The following is a 7,057-nucleotide window of genomic DNA, read 5'->3' as shown; positions in this document are numbered from 1 at the left end:
AAATAGAACCAGTGAGCTTGGTGAAGACAATGATTTGGTAGACCAGTTCCAACTGTTGTCTCAGTTGTACGTCTGGTTGGAGCGGCTAGGTATTTAAACCTGAGGACACACAGTACCGGACACACAGTCCTCACCATATTCTCCTTGAGCTAAGGTCACACAGACCTCGCCCAATCACTCGTGGTAAGTCTTCAGGTGACTTCCGAACCTTCACAAACTTGGTCACTCGGTGATCCACAATTCCTCTTGGATGCTCTAGACCTTGACGCCTAAACGTCTGGAAGAAGCACAGTCTTCAAAGGTAACAAGCGTCAGATCCACGCAGGATCAATCTCTTCAGTGATGCTCAATCACTTGGGGTTTGTAGGTGTTTGGGTTTGGGTTTTCCTCACTTGATGATTTTCGCTCAAAGTCCTCGAAGGATGGCATGCTCTCAAATGACAAGTGTCAGTTTCTCTCGGAGCATCCAACCAGCTAGTGGTTGTAGGGGGCAGCTATTTATAGCCTAGGGAGCAGCCCGACATGATAAGACATAAATGCCCTTCAATGATATGACCGTTAGGTGGGTAGATATTTTGGGACAGCTGGCACAAAGCAGAGCAACGGTCGGAAATTTAAGTATCAAATTCGTCAGGGCTATCATGTTCCTCACTATGTAGGCAATCTGCAGTGGCGAATTCCTAACTCCTCAGTCGGAACAAATTCCTCAGAGACCAGAAGAACTTCGTCTCTGTCACTGAATAATATGACTGAACTGTATGAGATTTCCAATGGCTTCACTCGAAGGGATTGGTAGGTGTAGGATTTTGAGTTGAGCATCACATGGAAATTTTTCCTTAGTATTTCCTCGACCCCCTTTAACAGTACGGTGTTTCCTAAGACTCAAGAAAGAGAAAATGAAACTACGAAAACAAAAGTCTTCACGCTTCATGTTCCTCGAATAAATACCAAGTCTTCAGGATTGCACCAATTTCTTCACTTTCAAAGTCTTCAGAAATCCAAAGTATTCAGTCGAAGAACTTCATTTTTAGGGGTCGACTTTCCCTGTAAATATCAAACTCCTCATAGACTTACAGACCTGTGTACACTCAAAAAAACATTAGTCCCTTAACCTATAAGTCTTCAATACACCAAAATCACTAAGGGGCACTAGATGCACTTACAATCTCCCCCTTTTTGGTGATTGATGACAATATAGGTTAAGTTTTCAATGGGGATAAACATATGAAGTGTAAATACTGATATTGAGGAATTTGATTGCATGATATAGAAGAACTCCCCCTGGAGATGTGCATGGTGAGGAATTTGCTTTTGAAGCATTGCACACTTGAAGAGTAGAATCATGGAGATCTCCCCCTATATCTTTGTCGGGGGTTTGGTACGACATATGCCAACGGATGGCTTATCATGGTGGGGGCGAGTAGAATGTCGCCGGTGCCTGGAAACGGGATGAGGCAAAGACATGCACGCCGGCGAATCTTACCTAGCTTCGGGGCTCTCCGGGGAGATAATACCCCTACTGCTGCTCTGTGGGGTCTTCGCATGATCACTATGGCAAAGTGCTTATTGCTCCTTGAGCTATTTTCTGGTGGTGGGAGAGGGCAAGACTAGCTCTCTTCCTCCTATATGATTTGGTCTAGAGCTAATGGTTCCAACCCTTTGCATGGGTGCCCTGGGGGGTTTATATAGGCCTACCCCCCAGGGGTACAATGGTAATCCGGCTGGGCACGGGCCTAGCCGTCAGTGTCTCTGGCCTCCGTCTTCTCTGCTCACCGCTGGGGCCCGCCGACTGGCCATGTACGGAGCCGACAGGCCGCGTCCGCCGCGGGCGGGTCTTGCCGGCTGCTGATTACTGTAGCCGTACTTCTGATGACGCGGGCTTGATCATGAGGTCGTGGCAACAGCCCCGCCGCCTGGCGGGCGATCACTATTGCCACTCCCCATCTCATCTTGATTAATGGTGCGTGGGCCCCGGGGGAGGGCTCGGCCGACTCCCCCGGGCTGACTCCCGACGGGTCCGACTGGTGGTTCTCCCGCCGTCTCCCGAGGTCTCACTGACTGGTGGGCCCTGCTGCCTCCAGGCCATACGGACAAGCCGTCGTGGGTGCAGGATTCGGCCCTGCGATGCTGATATCAGGGTCGGCATGGCAACAGTGCCACGCCGCACGGAGATCTTCCGAGGTACGGCGTGTTGTGGCCATGCCTGCCCTTGGTGAGGGGCGGCGGTGGGCTTTGCTGTAGCCACGCCCCTGCCTCGTCCCCTTTGATGAGATCATGGGGTTTGTCGGAGTCGCAGGCCGACTCCCCAAAGCCGGCTTCTCTGGAGGTCATCCCTGGGACTCAGCCGTGAGCGGGCAGTCGGCCACCTTGCCGTCGACTCCTCAGGAGGCGGCTCTATGTCCTGGGGTCTTGAGGGGCGCAGCCTGCCCCGATGTCTTGAAAGGTTACGGGACTCGGGTTGGCCTACCCGTGGTCCATTACTCCGACAGTAGTCCCCGAAGCTGGTGAGGCGCTGCGGACGATCGGCCGAGAAGCCTCAGCAGTTTCTCTTTCCGGGTGCTCAACACATGGTCTTTGATTGACTTCTGCCGGGCCGACTAGAAGGAGTCGGACTTGCTCAACTCAGACTCACTCAATTCCGACTCACTCAGTATTTCTAACGTTGCGGCGGGATTTAAGTGGCGTGCTAGCTAAGCCTCCAGGCCTCCGCCCATTTTTGGCCTGTCACGCGAGGGCACGTGGCTAGGCCGTCCTGCCAGCCTACGCGCACGACGGGACAGGCCCATAGGCGGGGCCCGCCACTACCGTGCCTCGGTGCCCGAGCAGATCCGCTGCGACCCTGGTGGATGGTTGGGATTCCCGTGGAGTTACTAAGCACAGTAACTTTATCGTGGATCGTGGGGGTCGTGGGGTTGTGGGCGCAGTAAATCCCCACGTCCGCCCCCTCGGCTTCGCAGCCCACGAGGCTATAAGTAGGGGGAAGAGGGGGGCACGTGCGCCCCTCCTTCCCACTACTCCTCGTTCTCTTCCTCCTTGCTGCTCCTCGCTCTCCTCCTTCCTCTTCTCTTCTTCACTCCGCCGCACGCCCAAACTCCGGCGAACGCTGCAGCGACAGCTCGCGATGAGTTCTTCCTCCGCCGCCGCGCCTCCCCCAGTGCACTCCGGCACCTGGGACAGCTCCGAGGTTCATGAAGACCACATTGAGTTCCTCCGCCGGACCCGTCGGCTTCCCGGCGAGGATCGCGTGCAGGTGCGTCTTGCGCCGAAGGGGGAGATTTCCCCCGCACCGCAGGACGGCGAGCGGGTCATCTTCCGCTCGCACTTCATGCACGGGCTGGGGCTGCTAGTGAGCAGTTTCTTCCGGTCCTTCCTGGAGTTCTACGGCCTCCAGCCGCACCATCTCACCCCCAACGCAGTGGTGCTGCTGTCCGCCTTCGTGGCCATGTGCGAAGGCTTCCTCGGAGTCCTCCCCACCCTCGAGCTTTGGGGGGAGTTCTTCTTCTCCAAGCTCGGTACCCAGGCTGCGGGCATGCCGGCTCAGTGCGGCGCTTTCATCGTCGTGCGAAGGTCGGGGGCCGACAATCCCTTCCCCTCCATCTCGCTGATCAAGTCGGTGAAGATGTGGCAAAGATCCTACTTCTACGTCAAGAACGCCTCCGCGAGGGGAGACTGGGTCAACTTGCCAGTTTTCGAAGCCGGCCCGCCGGCTGGGCGACTGCCCAACTGGTCGTACCGGGCCAAGTCGCTGACGCCTGCGGGAGTCGGCGCCATCATGCGACTCCGAGTGCTGACGCAGTCGGAGGGTTTGACTGGTCCGGATCTGCTGGCCGCCTTCGTTTCGCGGCGAGTTCTTCCACTCCAAGGCCGCCCTCATATGATATGCCAGATGAGCGGGCACCGCGACCCGAGTCGGATGTGCACCAAGGACATGCCTCACGAAGAGGTGGCCTTCATGGTGAACTACCTCTCGGACAGCAGGCTCCTGGAGGACTGGCGATTTGGCAAGGAGCCGTACTCCCGTGCCAACCACCCGCCCGTGGTGAGTCGCCTTTCTTTTCTTTCTTTGGATTGTCTTCTTCTTGCCGAGTTTTGTTTTGACTAGTCGGCTTTGGTTAGAATCCCCTCCTTCACCCACCAGCCGGCACCTCGGGGCCAGCCCGCGAGTTCCTCGCCGACCGGGCAGAGAGCGACGTCGACGACCCCGATCTGGGGGCAGCGGCTCTGGAAGATGACGCCGAGGGAGGAGGAGGAACAGTGGGCGACTTCAGGCCTTCGGCCACTTTCGCCGACTGGCCTGACGACGACGCCGAGGGAGAAGTCGCCCCTCACCATCGGCCAGGAGCCAGCCAGCCTGGCACGGGTTCTTCTGCCACGCCGGGCGCTCCAGGCGGCGGGAAGAAGCGCAGGGCCGTGCCGACCTTGTTCGGCAGTCGACCGAAGAAGCCCAAGGGTTCGGCTGTGGTGACCCGGCGGGACGAGGCGGCTGCGAAGGCCATCCACTTCCGTAAGGAAGTGAAGAAGCCGCCGTTGGTCTCCGCGTAAGTATTCTGTCTTCAAAGTTTTATTCTTTCTTCGTGATTTGTCTGAGTCTCTGCTTGCCCCTCTTGCTTCAGGGCTCCCCTCTCTCTTGAGAGGGTCACCGCCGCCTCCGTCATGGGGTCAGCGGAGACGTCCGCCACCACTCGGCGGATTGACCACGCTGCGGACCTCCGGGAGGCGACAGAGCGGAATGCGCAGGAGAAGCGCAACGAAGAAGAGGCCCTCCGCCTGGAGAAGGCGGAGGCCGACAGGGCGGAGGCTTCTACTAAGAAAAAACTAGCGGAGGCCGAAGCCGCCGCCGCGGCGAAGCAGCAGGCTGAGGAAGCCGCACGCCACCAGTCGGCAGTGCTCGTCACCCCGTTAAACTCTGCACCACCGCCTCCAGAGTTCACGGGGCAGACTGGGGAAGCCGGCGGGGAGAACCCCGTCATGGAGGGGGAGGGCGGCGACCCCTATATGCTAGATGCGAACATTCCGCCGTCGCCTCCGCCGCCGTCTGAAGGTGCGCAGGGCGAGCAGCCGGTGGGCCCTCCGGTGCCGCCGACCGAAGACGAGGTCGTGGCGAGGCTACTCCTCCAAGTCGGCTCGCCAACGCGCCGCCGTCTGGAGAAGGCGACTTTGGCGCCCCGTCCCCTGGAAACCGGCGCTGCCAGCTCGGCGATCCCAGACGCCGAGGCGACGAGCGCCGGGCCCATTGGGTGGGTGCGAGGAGGCGACACAGGGCCGCTGAACCAGGCGCTTCTGGATGTCCAGGCGAAGCTTCGTGTCGAGGGCGACGCTATCCAGAATTGCACCAAGGCATACCTGGCGTCGCGGGCAGCCGTCCGGGTATGTTTTTCCTTTTGGCCTTTGTTTTTCTTGTTCCTCTCTATGGGGGCGCGCCAGCGCACCCACTCGGTGTAGTCCCTGAGTTTTGGGCTGGCTGCTGAGCAGGCAGCCCGGAACTCCAATTGATGAACTCTGGGTATTAACTTTTTGTCTGAAACATTCGTTGCAGGATTACCACAACCTCCGCGTCACTACCTTCAACCGTAACATTGAAGAGCTGGGCAAGCGGACCGCCGATCTGTTGGAGAGCCGGAGTAAGTCCTTTTCCTTCTTCGCGGGGGCGCGCTGGAGCACCCGCGGGCTGTAGTCCCCGAGATTCGGGCCGACTGTTGAGCAGTCAGGCCGGATATCCCCGGCGACCTTCTTTACTGGTGGCTTGACGCCTTCTTTCTTTCTTCTTCTCAGGGGCCGACGCTGCTCTTCAACAGCAGCTGAGTGATGCCAACTCCACTTTGCGCGCCAAAGAGGAGGAGTGCAGCAAGCTCGCCACGGAGCACGATCTGCTGGCCACTCAATTGGCAGAGCAGAAGGAGCTGCTTGTGAAGTCGCAGAGGGAGGCGGAGGAGACGGAAACCGCCCTCTTGGCCGAGTTCGCGAGCGAGCGCTCCTCCTGGTCTGACAAGGAGGCGCTGCTGTCCTCCGGCTTCCACGAGATTGAAGACATCGTTGATGGTGAGCCTCTTTATTTTCTTTCTTCGAGCTGCCGGTTTAAGTCGTGCCGACTCCTGGTTTTTGACTAGCTTCTTCGTTTCTTCACGTCTTTGTAGACTTCTTCCCTAGGCAGTCGCAGGCCGCCATCCAAGCCATCGGGGCTGACCGTGAAGGTCGAAGGGCGGAGGGCGCAGAGATTGCCGCCGATGCCCCCCAAACTCTTGACGAGCACATCCTGAGCATCGAGGCTCGCCTCCGGCCGGCTCACCGGATGTTGCGCCGGCTTTAGCGTGTCGGTGCCCAGGCGATTGCCACCCTGTGGCCGGATATGCAGGCTCCGCGCACCCCCAGCCTGACGGCCGACTGGCTGGAGGTCGTGGCTAGTCGTCTTGAGGCCTGGAAGGGCTCTTCGGCCCGAGCTGGAGTGCGTCGGGCCTTGGAGTTCGTCAAGGCATGGTATCCGGGGCTGGACCTAGACCGGCTGGCCACGCTTCGGTGGGAGGCCCAGCCAGAGCTGGCGGCCGCGGAAGACGCCCTCATCAAACGTGCGGCGGCGATCGCCGAGTACACCGACACCAGCATCTTCGTCCCCGAGCGGTCTGAAGACGGCGAGGAGGTACCGCCGGAGTGGTTTGGGATGAACCCAGACTACGGCGAGGACTCGGCGGAGGTGATTGGATCCAGCGTTGAGGAAGAGGGCGAGGCAAAGGACGGAGGCGAGGCGGAGGCACCAGAAGACGGAGCAGACGGCCAGCCGCAGCTCGACCGTGCCTCCAACAACGAGCCGCGTGCAGCCGACCCGACTGCTGCCGGAGGCGATCAAGCCGAGACTAGCCAGCCGGCCGCCCCGACGCCTGGCGTTGGCACCTCCTCCGACCCTCCGAGTCCGTCTGCTGCTTCCTAAGCTGCCGCTGTATCTTTGTTTTGTCTCCTTCAGTAGTCTTCGAAGAACTTTGTTAATTCGCACAATTCCACCCGCGGGGTGTATTTTGAACCTCTACTCGACAATGCGGCCAAGGGCCTATGTTATGTAAATATA

The sequence above is a fragment of the Triticum dicoccoides genome, chromosome 4A (assembly GCF_002162155.2).
Source record: "Triticum dicoccoides isolate Atlit2015 ecotype Zavitan chromosome 4A, WEW_v2.0, whole genome shotgun sequence".
Taxonomy (NCBI): domain Eukaryota; kingdom Viridiplantae; phylum Streptophyta; class Magnoliopsida; order Poales; family Poaceae; genus Triticum; species Triticum dicoccoides.
This window is presented reverse-complemented; position numbering follows the sequence as displayed.